This window comes from Lichenostomus cassidix, chromosome 1Ab, assembly GCF_008360975.1.
Source record: "Lichenostomus cassidix isolate B80296 chromosome 1Ab, HeHo_3.0, whole genome shotgun sequence".
In the NCBI taxonomy this organism is placed as follows: domain Eukaryota; kingdom Metazoa; phylum Chordata; class Aves; order Passeriformes; family Meliphagidae; genus Lichenostomus; species Lichenostomus cassidix.
Genome location: NC_139481.1, coordinates 7927626 through 7943064, shown reverse-complemented (window position 1 = coordinate 7943064; position 15439 = coordinate 7927626). Strand labels below are relative to the sequence as shown.

Sequence of the window (15439 nt, the reverse complement as noted above, 5' to 3'; positions counted from 1 at the left end):
TACAAGATGATCCTCTGAAGCATCCAGATCATGCCTGCCTCTTCCCATGGGTAGGTCCTGCTTTCTTGCATCACATAAGTGCCTCTGTGACAAGTTGGAACATGTGGGTGAGGCAGGGGGTGCATGGGGAAAAATCAACAGAAAATAGAGAAATTAACATTTCTTTACGAGAAGGAAAAAATTGGAGTTTGAATAGATGTTTTTCTATTAATATATGTACTACTAGTCTAGAATTTAATTCCAGGAATAAATGAGAGCTGGCACCTAGGAGACAGAATTGCTTGAGTCACTGTAACTCAAGAGGAACTTGTTTGAGGACAGACAGTTCTATTGCAGACCACACTCAGAGGCCACACTGTGCAGTTTCACCAAGCTTGGGCTTCATTGTTCACCTCATGAGGGAGTTGCTTAAACCCTCCCCCAATTCAAGTTAGAGGGGAGATATACTGAAAAGGAGTCAGTTAGGGACAGTCATCAGGTCTCACTTTTAGACAATGAAGGAAGCAAAAAAATTGGGGTTTATTAATTTCTCTCGGTATTCAGCTTCTGTAATTTATGTTGTTTTCATGTAATTTGTTTCCAACTTTTCTACCTTTTACATAAAGAAAACAAGATGCACAATAATAAATCAGACCTAACACTTACCATTCCAGATTTTTTGGTTGAGGAGACAAAACAAACTCACAGAAACAAGGGTTGCTGCTAACCTTGTCTGCAGGCATAAAGAAAATCAAGGGGAATTATGTGTGCTAATTTTGTTATCTTTCTAAGGTTTGTGATCTCAGAAATCCTCAGGGGTTTTTTAAGATGCTCCCTCTCTGTCAGTTCCAAATAGGAAACATGCTCCATGCACATTCCTCAGATGAACAGCAATTAACAGTGAAACAACAATTATTAAAAATGATGAACAATAATAAAACAATGAAAAGAGCAGTAGTTCCTGCCTCTCCACTTGCCTTTTATGCACCACCACAGCTTATTCCTTCTTTTGACCGAGCAGGACACATACTCCAGTACAACTGAGGGCAGAGCACTTGTGCTATCGACTTCAGCAGCAGCAGGACAAGGGCAAAGCAGAGCTAAGTGAAAGGATTTCAGTATGATCTGAGGCATGCCAAAGAGCCCTTAAAGCTTTACATGCTGGAGCCAACAGCAGCAATGAGCACTTTGTTGGTCACATAGTTGTGGTTATGCCTGTCGGATGTGTGTGGGGGCTACTGTCCTGCACCAGCATCCTCATCAGCCATGATCCATGGGGCAGCCCATGAACAACAGAGCTGATGTTAAACTCAAACATGCACTGCCAAGGCACTAGGGGGAAGGGATGACAGTAGTGCTCTACCTGGGAAAAGTCCTCCAGCACCCCTCAGAATATATCAGTGTAAACTGTGGCTAATGGAATTAGGTATTGAACTAATGTAAACATTGCTTACTATTACAACATTCTTAAGTTAATATTGCTTTGTGAGGAATGATTCAATTTTCTCTTTGTGCTCCAATTTTCACTTTTCTGCCGTGCTCCCATGCTCACAAGACAAGCTTTACAGAGCTGTGTGATTTTGGTAGGTTTCAAACCATAGGGGTTTGTGAGACAGGTGTATAACAAGCCAGGAACTACTATTTAAAACAAGATTACTTTTGCAGACCAGAAGAAAACAGCTAGAGAAACATGGTCTCAAGTAGTTGTCATTGGATCCAGCTGTTGGCCCTACTTGACCCAAGCCAAAGGTCACTTTCAGCAAGTCCAATACAAAGCTTCACATTGGCTTCAAGCAAGGCTCAAGTACACACAGGTTGCTAAGAACACCAAAAGAAAGGACTGGGGTTGCTCATAAAGAACTGGAATTAACATGCCTAAAATAACAAGAGTAATCAAGTGTGCTGGAAGTACCTATCAGACCTGCAGACAGTTTTCATATACGTAACAGCAAGAGAATAATAAAGGAATTTTATTGTTAACTGTGGGGTTTAGCAAATATTTCCTTTGTTTCATATTAGGCCTGATGATTATTTAGTCACACATGAAAGCAGAGAGGTTGCTCTTTACATGTAGTGCTGCCCCAACCCAATGGGTATCTTGACCATACTTATGTACACTAGAGCATCCTGCAATTCATTTGTTTTCCAGATAATGAAGTTGAAGGCTGTAGCTGACTGAGCACCTTATTTAATTCCCTTTGCCCTTTTCCTTTCCCTGTATCTTATTTCCTGGTAAGCAATGATGTAGATTATTTTGCCATTGCTAGAGTATCTTTGTAATAAAGAAAAATAAGATCCATCCATATCTTTTTGGTAAAGCAGCGGAAACATTTAGAAATAAAGCAGGGCCCAGTGGTGGGAAAAGCCAAATATTCAGCTCTGATCACAAGGCTGCAGAAAGTCAAAGAATGTGAAACAAGACTCCAAAAAATGGTCCTTGAGCAATGCACAAGATCAAGACAAACCCCAAGGTTTTGCCAATTCACTGCATGAGGAAATTCCTTCCTATCCCAAACACAGAGCTTCTGCAGCATGTCTGGGAGCAAATATTGTTAGGGCTGATCCAGCTTGTTTTTATCCAGACGTGACACTGGCACTCAAAAGATGATGCTGGGTTTTGATCTTGCCTTTCAACAATTACACAAAGAATCTCCCACGGCAAAAAATTCCAAATAGTGATTAACCTTCTAGGGCAAAAGCCAGACTTTCCATGTGTTTGATCTAAATTCAGTTATTTTTTAATTTCCAGGAGTGGCTTTTTTCCTTCCTGTCACTGCTTAGTTCACATATATTCCTGTGTGGGTCCTGAAGATCTCCTGAAGACATGTCAAATCCTAAACAGAGATCTGAGGTTCAGTAGGGGTGAATGAATTTAAGCTGTGAAAACGTTTCTGTAAGTGGCAGCACAGCCATGCAGAAATCTTGAATATGAAGTAATTTCATGTACAAGGAATGTCTTGCGGTTCTTGTTGGAGTCAGGTTGCTCTTTTAATTTCCATCCTTGGGGTGGCAGAGGCTGCTCCCTGGCAGGGAGAGCAGCGTGGGGCTGTTACCAGATGGGCCTCCCGGGGAGTCACTGAGCACATTGGTTTTCAAGGAGTGCAGCTGGAGTTAAAGATATTCAGCACTACAAAGGATCTGGCCTTTCAAATGCTTTTCACTGCAGGCCAAAATAATAAAAAATCAGGGGGTATCTTGTTTATATATTGATGTTTCCCATGTCCAGGCACTTTATGATACTTACAGTGGTCATATAAATTGCTTCTAATCTGATCTGGCAAGCTGATCCGATGATTCCTGCTTCTGATTAAAAGTGTTTCCACACTTGCTGAGTGAAGGCTTAACTCCAGTTAAGCCCTTGCACTGAAGTGATGAACAGCAGACCCAAGAGATCATTTATAGATTCCAAATCTGGTTGTTTAGTGGTACTTGGCACAAACCAACTTCACTGGCAGCAGTCATCTGCTGCCTACCTCTCTGGATCAACCTCAGAAGACAGATAGTAATTTTCTGGAAGCAGTGGTTGTCCCAAGAGTGTGGGAGCAGCAAGCTGGGTCAGAAATTCAGTCTCCATAATCATGAGGTGAAAAACTGGGCTCAGTTCTACTAAAATAAGCAAAAACAAAATGAGCAGCATTCTTCAGTCTTCTTGCAGTTCATCATGTATCCTGGAAGCATTGCTGTGTGTAACAAAACTTCTCCCAAAGCAAAGCTGTACTAAGGTATAGCTGAAGGGAGACGGTTCAAAATAGTGTTTTGGGGTAAAAACCTACAGACAGTGCAATAATCCAAAATCTAAGTAGTAGATGTTCAGCATGAAAAATGCACTGAGAAAGACACAAGCCTGGCTGAGCACTGAAATAAACAGTTACTTCAGTCAAACTGTCTTGCCTCTGTTTTAAGGTAGTTCGGTATCGTGACCATGAAACTAATCTAAAACTATGGGCAGGTAAGTGTGATCAGAGTTATGGTCTGATTATTTTACAGAAATTTAAAGTTTAAAGATGCAAAAATAAGTAAATGCAGAGCCCAAACATTAGCTGGCAGGATAAAACAACATTACCCCACAATATATTTGTAACGTGCTTTGACAAGGCTTTTCCCCCTTCTCTTGTTCTATTGCCTGAGCTAGTGTATAAATATTTTTCTGATTAAAAAATAAGATATCCTGGTGTAAGGTGGGGAAAAACTGGATTCTGATTAAGTCATTAGGAGATCAGGAATAGGGGATGGGTGAAAGAGCAAGTCTGCTTTCCTATACATTTTATTCTATTCTTGATCACAAATATAATTTCAGAAATACGTAAGTATCCGATCTCTCATAATATTGGCTATCTAAACAACACGATGGATGGAAAGGAGAGAGTAGGCTTGAGTGTCTGCCTCTTACTTGAGGAGCAACTCCCCTGTATGGAGTTGTTTGGAAGCTGCTAGCAAGGAGAGGTTCATGGAAAAGCACATCCCCTGGAGATGGCACCAGTGCCATGGCCAGCAGCAGTGTATAGAGAGGAAGGAGAAGGAAACATCACTACCTGAACTACAAGAGTGCAAGTAATTGCAATGCTGCTTCTCAAGTTGTCAAGTGCACCCTGCACCAGTAGCTCTTTAAAACCAGACATGCTGAAAGAACCACAGCTCCCTTGCTCCTTTTGCTGATCTGCCTTCTTGCCAAACTCCCACATGTGCTGAGCTTCTGCATGCACTGATGCCTTTGTTCATCAGCACACCTGCAGGAGATGGCAGCAAGAGGGAACTCGATAACAGAAAGAGCTGATAACTGTACCAATATGGTCAAAGTTGGTGATGCTGAATCTGCTTGTTACACACCCACTTAGCTTCCTATGAGACCTCTCTGTAACATTTAGGGCATTGTCCTATTTCAGCTTAATTTCTTTGTTTTCATTGTGCAAAGTGGTGGATTTTAACATCTGAGAATACTGCAAATAGCAACCAGCATATTTCTGCATCACTGGAGTTCACGCATCGGAGAAATAATTTCCAAGCTATGGATTCTTCCAGTCATGTTCACTCTTCAGAGAGGAATACATACAGAGCTGAGTGTTTTATTATAGGCTAAAACAAATTATTTACTTCATTTATATTTACTTCATCTGTGCTCTAGGATTCATGAATTCCATTTTACTCCCATGCTGTCCTTAGGAGCCAACCTGCCTTGTTCCTTCCAAGGCTATGAGCAGCACTCAGATCCTGTATGTAATCCTGGCACATATTTCCTGTCTGGCATCTTTGGATCCAGGAGCCTCAGCCTCCCCAAGGTGCAGAGTCCTTAGATGTTCATTTTCAGTTTAGCTATCCAGGAAACAACTAGGGAGAATTGCAAGGACTTTTAAAATCCTCTTCCTAAACAAAACCAAGCTGCTTATAAATTATAACAAGGAGGTGTGTAGTCATGGAAAAGCAGAGCACTGAGCACATCTCCCTCCCACCAGGTACCCATGCTGAAATCAGGCGCCTGATATTTGCAGGAAACCCAAGTATTCCAAGTCTCCTGTTTCTGCCTCTTACTCCAGAGAGTGCCTGTTCCTTGGTGGGAGACATTTCTCTTTAAAACAGTCAGCCCATGGCACTTCTGCCCATTCCCTCTGTACCAGGATTTTCCATGTGTCAATCCTCAAGTGGAAATGCTGACAGAACTATTTTGAGTCAATGACTACCCATTGTTGCCAGGGATTTTGCCAAGGTGGGGTGTGCCTTGATGTTCCTTGCTTCAGTGTCTAAGACTGAGCTGGTTTCCTGGTGCCCAAACCCTCACAGTATTCACCAGAACAGAAATTAATTCATAGGCTGCCACTGATGCTCTCAAACCCCTCCCTGTCTTTCCAACTTAGGTAATGGAAAATGGAGAAATTCTCAGAATCTGCCTTTCGTAGAGTAGGCAATGTACAAATTGTACCTTACTGGTTTGGGATTTAAAAGCCTTGTTGTTCTCTGTTGAAACCATACTAGTTTTCTACATGTACTGTGTGAGAGCAACTCTTGCTCACAGATGCATTCCCAGTAAATCCCACCCCATAGCTGCTGTGGGTACCCAGGACGAATCCTCAGAGTGTGCGCACTATAAATACAAAACAGTGGAAAAATCCCTGTGAAGGAAAAGTTAGTACCCTGTTTATATTTAGAGCTAGTATTTCATGTAAGCTGTGATGTTACAAAGTCAAGTGTGTGTAGTTTTATAAAGACATTTCTCCTTGCCCCTTTGTACATAGCTTGACAGAAGCAAGAGAAAGTCTCTGACAGATACCAATGAAATGAGCTATCTGGTTACAGAGATGAAATATTTGGAAAGGACACAAGTGAGAACAGAATTTATTGCCTTTGTGAAAAGGGGATTTAATTTCTAAACTATCCACACGTGGCAACGAACAACCTTGTCTCTGCCCTCTGGTGACAGCCTGCAGGCACCATGCAATTATGATTAAAGCCTTTTATTGTTTTTGTCCCAGATTAGATTAAGTTGGTATTTAAAGATACAATTTTCTAATTGCGTTGTCACGCCAGAACAGAGACGTGGTTGTCTGTGCACTTTTACTGAGGAACAAAAAAGAAATCTGAATGCTTTGAGGTAAACATGGCTAGCAAGACACCTAATTTCCAGGAAGAGCAGGAGAAGTAATTACAATTCTTCTAGATTATTATTAATTCTCAGTGTTCACTTTAACTGGGAAAACAATTTGAATGAGTTCACACAACCACTAAAGACAAGGCAGGGAACAGAAGGCCACTGCTCTGTGCTTCTGGTGCTGCTTACAGCAGAGATCCTCTCCCTTCCTGGCCGCAGCAAGGTCAGCATCCCTGCTCCCAAAATCATGCCACCTTTGTGGTAAAAATAAATCATAATGATTTACACTAATCTGAATAAAATTTATACTGCTTATTAGCTGTATTCCAGTATTATAAAGCCAATGGATCTGAGTGTGAGACAAACCTAAGAAATGCTGTCAGAGCAAGGAAAAGATGAGAATGAGCTATGCATGAATACTTCCATGTATCTAATATTCCCAATTTTAAGGAAAAAGGAACAAAGGTGACAAGAAACATCTAATTGTCCAAACTATTTGAGAGCTATAGGTATGAAGGAAAGAAGAGACAAATCACTAAGGAGGTTGAAATGACAAGAAAAAGAGCATCAGCTTGAAACTGAAAGCGCAAAGGAAACATTTTCATTAGTCCCATTTAAATCCCTCTTCCTACTCCAAAAAGCAGTCAATGACTCGGATATTTCTCTAGCATACCATGGGCCAAGTAATGCCCAAGGGATCCTGAATTCTGTCTTACAGCACTTTTACTGTGGGAATTTACCAGAGGCACCAGAGTCTTATATCAAAACAGCTTTGGACAACATGACAGGTTTGCTCTGACTTGCATGGGCTGCTGCTTTCAATCTTTTGGAGTTGACTGTGATGCTTCCTACACCCATTACTTTCACCCACCAAATCATGCCAGAAAGACAGGGCAAGGTATCAAATCCAGTGCATCATGGACAGCACCTACTGAACCGACTGGATTCAGTGCCTGCCTGCCCAGCCTGTGCAGCCACAAAATAATGTCGCTGCTTGGACAACATCACTTCCAGGGGTTAACATCACTGACAGCAAAGCAGTTCCCCAAATGTGGAGCTGGCCTGGATGGATACCAGTGCCTTCTGCAGCACAGCCCCTGCAGTGCCTGATTATTTCTAATCGAAACGCCTGGCAGATGTGCAGTGTTTTGGCAGAGTTTGGCACAGTGTTTACATTGCTTCAGATTGATTGAGGGAAGCAAGTGCTACCAGCTGAGCAGCTCCTGAGGCACATCCTTCAGCAGAAGCAATGCTCTCCAATTAGCAAGTCAGCCCCTTCTGCCTGAGCACCAAAGCTCTGCAGAAGGAGCAACTTTCTATCAGTGAGAGGTTGAGCAAGAGCTCCTGTGACTGCCACAGCCGGCTGAACCACAGCGAGATGGGGGCTCTGTGGGAGGGCAGCTCTAGCAGGGATGTCAGGCTGGGACTGAGGAAATCCCTGCTGTTGTCCCTGTTTCCACTACCCAGGCTCACCAACATTCCTTACCCCCACCATCCTCCACCTTATGTATCTGTGGGAGAAGATCCTCAAGGCAGACAGTGCCTTTAATAAGATAGTGCCTCCAAGGAAACCCAATTTCAAATGGAGCCCCCATGTGCTGTTACACAACTTATTATGAATGATCCCAACTTGAAGTGATGCAGAAAAATACCCTAATACCCATCTTAAAGAGACAAATGGGTTCCAAGTCCTGTCCTGCAGCCTATAGTCTAGGCAGACCTGCATGTGCAGGAGCAGAATGCATTTACTTGTTTTTAAAATAGAAAGAACAAACATTTTATTGACTATTTCAATGTCATGTTTCAATCTCTGATTTGGCAAGTGGGTTCGTGCCATTTTAAAATAGAAAATACTTGAGTTGTTCATGAGATGCTGAGAGTCGTATAACATGCAGAAAATCTATCAAGTCCCCATAGAAATTGGGATAAATGTGGCTCTACAGCTTTTTTTTTAAAGGCACTTTAGAACAAGACTTTATAACAAGCATTGCTGAGAATCTGCAACTGTCACAAAAAGGAGTGGAAATACATGTACTACCTTAGAAGTGTTTCTCTGACACACTTCAGAAATAAAGTCACAACAGCCCCTTCAGGGTAATCTCTCTGAAAGATCTATCTGGAGAGATGTATTTCATATACAGGGAGAACATTCAGCTTCTCTTCCCTTCCTGGGCTCTGGAAACACATTCTTTAGACCTGTCTGGGATTTTCCTTCTTCAGCTTTTACCTGATGAGCTCCTGCTCTTGTACAGTCCTATTCACGTGGTTGGCCACCATGGGCCTCTAATTATTTTTTAACAATCTAGCAAAAGATCTGAGAGAAAAAAGAAGTGACTTATGAATAAGACCATCCAGAGACTTAACATACTTAAGAATATTAATTTCATGGCTCTAAAGGATTTGTCCTAATCATCACAAGCATCCTAGTAATGATTGCTCTTCCTCCTTCTCCCCCACCCTCATTTAAAAAGCAGTGAAATTAAGAGAGCCTGTGCTTCCTCAGATTTACATTTTCTGCTCCCCAACAATCTTCACCATCCCAGCAATAATCAGCCCCTACCCTCTGCTTCCACTGATATATGGATGGGCAAAATGCTGGGTCAGCATCAGGTAGATTAAGCTATGAGCACAGACCCCCTTCATGGATCCCCGGCTGGGCCCAGCTCCTTGATTTACTGAGCCTCTTCATAGATCTGCTGCGAACATATAATTAACTTTGAGACTCCTAAATTTCTTTCAAACTCTGATGGATTGGACCAGTGGGATCAAAATTTAATGGTAGTGACAACAAGCTAAGTGTCACTATCCTGACACTGAGGGCTGGAAAAGGTGTCCATTCCATGAGTGAGGGGCAAAGTCCTCCACTCCTCCATGGTGCCCTCATCCCTTCATCTCCTACTACCCCTCCTCACCCAGCTGGTTACACTACTACTGCAACCACATGTTTCTGCAAGGCAAGGAGGACTCGGGGCAAGCTGTGAGCAGGGTGGCAGCGGGAATCTTCCTTGGGGTGCTATTTCCAGTCAGTATGCCCTTCTGTGATGCTCTCTGTGAGTCTCACAGCCTGGTTTTGAGTCTCCTGATTTAATTGGGTGTGCTCCAGGTGGCAGACACCTGCACAAACCTCTGCTAATTACACTGCACAAATAAATGCTTCATCCAGAGAAAATAAAGGAGGAAGGAATTAGCTCATCACCATTCCCAGCTGTATTACCAGGGTATTTGACAAACAATGCCCCCAAGCTTCAGGAGAGACACCCAATAAAATTACCTGTGTATGACCTGGAGGCTACACAGCGGCTGACAGGAAGCACCAGGCAGCACCTTGTGGTGCTCCAAGCTTTCTAAGTGGAAAGCTGTCCTGCTCAGCCTCAGATAGAGGATCTTCCTCCATGGGAAGAAAATCTCCCCCTTATCCCAGGTGAGAAGGGTCTGTAAGCAACTGGCCCTGGAGGCGACCCTCCAGCATGACCTCCACATTCCCTAGGTTGTCTGATTGATACCCCGGCTCCTCAATATTTAAGAGACACCCCCTAGGGTTATTAATAGTTTACTTTACTTTTGAAAAAGCAAACCAAACTGCTCCTGCTAGAGCACAAAGCTTCCAGCATTTGAAAAGCAATTCAGGGGAGAGACCTCCCCATAAGGCTGACTGGCTCCAGCACCAAACTGCTTTATGTCTGTCTTGGGGGAACATGGCCTCTTTCCCAGCCTTCTTCTCTAGCCCCTGAGCTTCCAAATGTTGTACAGACAGATATTAATATAATGAGTTGTCTGTAGAACTATAGAGAAAGAGGCTTTTGGAGGAGGAAGAACAGTACAGGAGAAATGTAATACAATGAATCAAGTTTTGCAATATAAAAATTCTCAGATTTTTTTGGCAGATAAAGTAATAAAACTTTGCTGTCTGAGACAGAAAAAGAAAGCTGTAGTTTCAGACATTGCCAATCCCTGCCCAGCATGAGGATAGGCACATCAAAATTCTTGAGGTATTTGGGATAACAAGCAAAAGCCTTACCTGGGCATAGGTTTGGAGGGCAAAATCATAGTCTGCACAATACAGGGCAGGGCTGAGTGCTCTCACCACTGGTCACTCAAACAAATGGTTACCAAAGCAGGCAAATGTCTGCAAAGCGTTTCAGTGAATCAGCATCTTACAGCAATACAGGTTGCAGAGGTCAGATGGACTCTAGGCTATCAGAGCTCTCTAGTGGTTGAGGTTTCCTCACCCCACAGTCCTCAAATGGCTCCCAAGAGCTTCCCCCTGTGCAGTCTCCAATTTAGAGCCCAAAAACTGCTGCACAAGCTGCTGCATCTGCCAGCTGTGCTTGACAAGCTGATCCAGACACCTTGGGCTCCTAAGACTTGCAAAGGGGCCAGACCAAGACTGCAGTCCCATTAATGAGCCTCAGTCACCCAGGGATGCTCAGATGTCCAAGAGGCACCTGGACACACATGTTTGTTTCTGCATAAATCTGCTTGAATGCAAAACCTGGCTATTCTCTCCACAAGAAACAAAGAAAATTTGAAGCAGTCACATCAGCTGCAGGGAAGGATGGAAGAAAACCTCAGACAGCAACAGCCATCCTTGCTGAACGAAATCCCTGAGATAGTCACCTGCCTGGGAAGGACATGTGCTGCAAGTGGCACGTGTCATAAACCTGGTTTTGCTGAAGAACAAGGACAGTGATTCTGGCATAAGCTCAGGCATTTCTCCTTTCCAAGGGCACCTGCTTGGGAAGCAGGGCCTGGTTGGTAACATAAGGGAGAGAAAACAGGACCAAAAGTGAGAACACCCCCCTCCCCCCCAATACTTGCAGGTATAGAGACAAAGCATAACTATGCATATACACACTTTAATTATTTCATACTCTTAAAATGGGAAAAGTATATTGAAAAAGATAACTTCCTTTTAAAAAATTGAAGCATTATTTATTGTGGGGTTTTTTTTCTATATTTCAAGGATGCTCTTTAAAGGTTCCAGGACTGTAAAAGAGTCTTTGACTTTTCTATCTCTTCCTGTCTTTGCCTTCCACAGCTGGGAGAAAAATCTAAGGGCCTTAAATAAGTTTAAATATGAAAGTCAAAAAAAGGCTTTGAAAGTAAGCTGTGAAGGAACACTCTGTATTTGAACTCCACAGAGAAAATTAAAATCAAGGGAAAATGTAGAGCTGAAACAGTAATACATCAAATTTTTACATGTATTTATATATATATATTTCAATCAGAGGACTCAATGTCTTACAGCTCTCAATGGGACTTTTGTTTGTGTAAAGATGGAAGAACAGAGCTCTGTTTCACCATGGCTCTGTGCTTTGTCTGCTATCTCCAGTCCCCAAACTTTTACTCCAAACTGGAATAGGACACCCATCTCTCAGAGCAGCTGAGCTCATGTAGGATGGGAGTGTTCTCCTTTGTGTGGCACCACCAGTGCTGAAATCCCAGCCCTGCTGAAATCAGTGGCAAAACTCTCTCCCCAAGAGAGCTTCTCACTGCCAGGCACACATGGCCACCTTGCTGACTCCCCCAGCACCCTGCCACTCCGTGGGGCCCCTGCCATATGAAATTAGCTGTTCTTGTGCTCACAGGGACTGTGCCTTGGTGGGTTTTCTCACCTAGGGCTGAGATTGCTCTTCCCACAGCCTGAGCTGCCATAGGGCTTGTTTCTATCACCTGTGTCAGCCCCCAGAACCAGCCTGGAAGGAGCAGGGCTGAAGGCTGAGTGAACACACACCAAAGTCAGGCAGCATCCTCCAGTGACTGCCTTTTCTTCTTCACAGCATGCCTGCTGACAGCTGCATGAAGGTCTTTGTAGCAGGTTTGTCATCCACAACCACACCAAGGTGAGTCTTTCCTAGCACAATCTGACAAACACCAGCCCCCTAGCCTCCATGTTCCATGCGCTTCAGCACAAAGTACAACATCCCACAGCAGGGAAGCACTCCCCTGCAAACAGCCCTAGCTCAGCTAGGAGCAACAAACGTAGTCTGCAGGTTTTCTAATGTATTTATGCAGCCTGCTTCTTCTATCCACCAAGTTTAAAATGCAGCCCATCACTACACCATCTGAGCACAAGATTAGGCATGGTGCATGCTGCAGACCCAGTGCAGTGTTCTCCTTTGGTGTCAGGGAAAATAACTTATAGGCAACAAAAGACTGGACAGTAATTAAGGGAACAGATAATGTTTCCTAGTAACTCATAGGCAGAGGAAGGCAATCACTGCCACTTTCACTATTGTGGTTTGTAGAAGCAATGAGGAGGATGGCTGGAAAGAGTCTATTTTAACAACAGTACTCACCAGCCGGAGAGGGGAGAAAATTGTTAAAGCTTCAATCAGCATCTCACATCTTCCTCTGTCCCATGTGCAGGGCTCCAGGGGACACAGCAGCAAGTGTGGCATCACAGAATATTCTTTTTCTCCTTGTTTCTACTCCGGGATCTCTCCAACCTTGAAGAAACCTCTCACCTCCATGCCATGGCTTTGCCTACAGGAACAAACACAATACACACCTGCATTAACCACTCTGCACTCCTCTGCTCACCAGGACTGCGTGGATGCCAAGTGCCTAATTACAGTATTTCTTTCCTCTTTTGTAAAGGCAATCCTTGCTCTACCTGGATTAACTTTCAAGAAAGTGAGGGACCTGCTTTCTATCCTTGTCTGTATCTCTTCCAATCATAGATAGACCATGGCAGTGCCTTTTGCTTTTGATTAAAAGAACTTCAGGTATGCACTGAAGTGCACTGACCCAGTTTTTATTGTCTGACCCCACTGGTACAGCTCTTGTTTGGGAGTCAGGATCCCTCAGTGGAGCTCTTACAGCAGCCTTGCAGCACCAGAGAGAATAATGCTCCAGAAAAAAAGCTAAATGATGGAGCGAGACAGAGTGGGTGACTGTGTACATAAACATTAGAATTTGTTTACTAATGCAAACAGCTCTCAGGGTGAGAAGAAAATAGCAGAAATATTCAGTTAAACATTTATCTCAGTTAAACATTTATGCAGGATTTACATACGATGACATACACAGAGGTGGTATTTGCATGGCTGACACTACTGGCAGTGTTGGATTTTTTAGGGATGCTTTCCCAGAGCATTTTTCTTGCCAGAAGAATTTTTAGTGAAATTGTGCAAGTCTAACAGATCCATCATTCACATACAGAGCTGTGCAATTTTTCTGCCTTCCAAAGAGCAGCTTGTTCCCCTATTTACAAGGTATTAATATAGGAGGTCCTATTCCTGCCACTTGGATACAGCTTCTCAGGTTTCCCACATGGGTTCGGATCTCAGCTGATGTAACCCAGTGAGGTCAGCACGAAAAATTGGAGGGAAGTTAGCAGATCTTTTAAGATCCTTTTCTCTAAACAACCAAAATGCTCCTTCTTTGTACGTATTCCCCTAGAAAGGTAACCCCCAAAGCCAAGGACTCCCTTAGAGCACCTACTGCTGGTATTACAGCACTGTCTTAACAGTTGAGAATGGGCTCCTTAAATTAACCAGAAGATCTAGAAAAAAAGTAAATAAAACTACTTGTATTTTACTTTCTCAACCAAACCGAGATGTAAATTAGATCAATAATACAATTATCAAAATGCAGAGCAGAATCCAAAAAGATGCCTTATCTTTCTTAACTTACATTTTACTTACATTAATGTGTTCTGATGGACAAACAGACCCAAGGTAGGATACTTCAAGGAAGTTATGTCTCATGTCAGTCACGTGCTTGAGGATTATACATTCCAGGTGTGCATTTAACTTCTCATCAGCTGTGAAAGTCACCTGCATAACTGACCCTGCAGCGCTAAACTACAGGGCCTGATTGTGCTGCAGCATTACCAGCCTCTGGTCTCTCAAATTTACGAGGCAAGGACTCAAAAAAATTTGTGGGTAAGTTTACCATGCCAACCTGAGACACCTTCATGTACCTTCTCATGCCTTCTTTTTTTTCATTCTCATCCACAATTAGAAGAAGAAACTTCTGCCCTCTTTTCTTTCTGACAAGGACAACTGAAATGCAGCAGGACTCTCATGACTCCACACGAGCTGCAGCTGTAAAAAGAAATGCACGACCAATTGAGTGCACACATTGAAACCATGAGGTCATTGTGAGAAGTGCCATTTTTTCTGGTCCAACTGCAATTAATTGGAACATTGCTACTGTTTTCCAAGGCCAGCAGGACTGCCTTTTCCTGCCTGCTGAGCTCTGTGGCAGGTGAGTTTCAGTGGGATGAATTCCAATTTAATTAACAGAAAACAATGTTCTTAAAGAGAGGGGGAAAAAAAAAGCCCAGACAACAAACTGTTCCTACAGTTCTCTCAAAATGAATGTATATCTCATATAGAAAACAAAAAGGTAATACAAAGAAACTTGGCTGTCTTCCACTCCTAGGAGATGCTAGAAACCCATTTGATACTCTGTTTTAAAATATCATTTTTACTAGCACTGTATACCTTAGTTGGAGGAACCCTTGATGGATGGATTTTTTTCCCCTCCATGAAAAGCATCCATTTCCTCTCTTAGGCCACAAACATAAATATAGAAATAGATCATTCTGAATTGGTCTGTTTACGATTATTTATTTAATGGCTAACCACAGTGTCTCGAGCTACTAATACATAATTTAAATGTCCTACAAATACACCACTTGATTTTCAATTCATTCTCTGTACATATTCAATAAACTGAGCATGTGAAAATAATAAAGAAAGTGAGGCCTTGGTTATTGATTCTGACAGGGTTCACCGTCCTTTTGAATGTGTCTTTAAGTCATTTTAGCTTGCATTTGAACATAATTATCATGACAAGCATGGCTTCAACTGAGCCAATAGAGCTTTAAAAGAAATAGTGGAAGCTGCTTGCTCAACGTTGATGCAAGAT

General features: G+C 42.7%; 1 long non-coding RNA gene across 1 annotated transcript; it reads right to left on the bottom strand.

Annotated features, from left to right (window-relative positions):
* On the bottom strand, positions 1-14267 carry LOC146442874 (uncharacterized). The gene is made up of 3 exons (XR_014849419.1): positions 14209-14267; positions 12859-13045; positions 1-84 (listed from the first exon to the last, which is right to left on the bottom strand). It is a non-coding gene; the product is annotated as an uncharacterized LOC146442874 (long non-coding RNA).
* Between the last annotated feature and the right edge of the window lie 1172 nt (positions 14268-15439).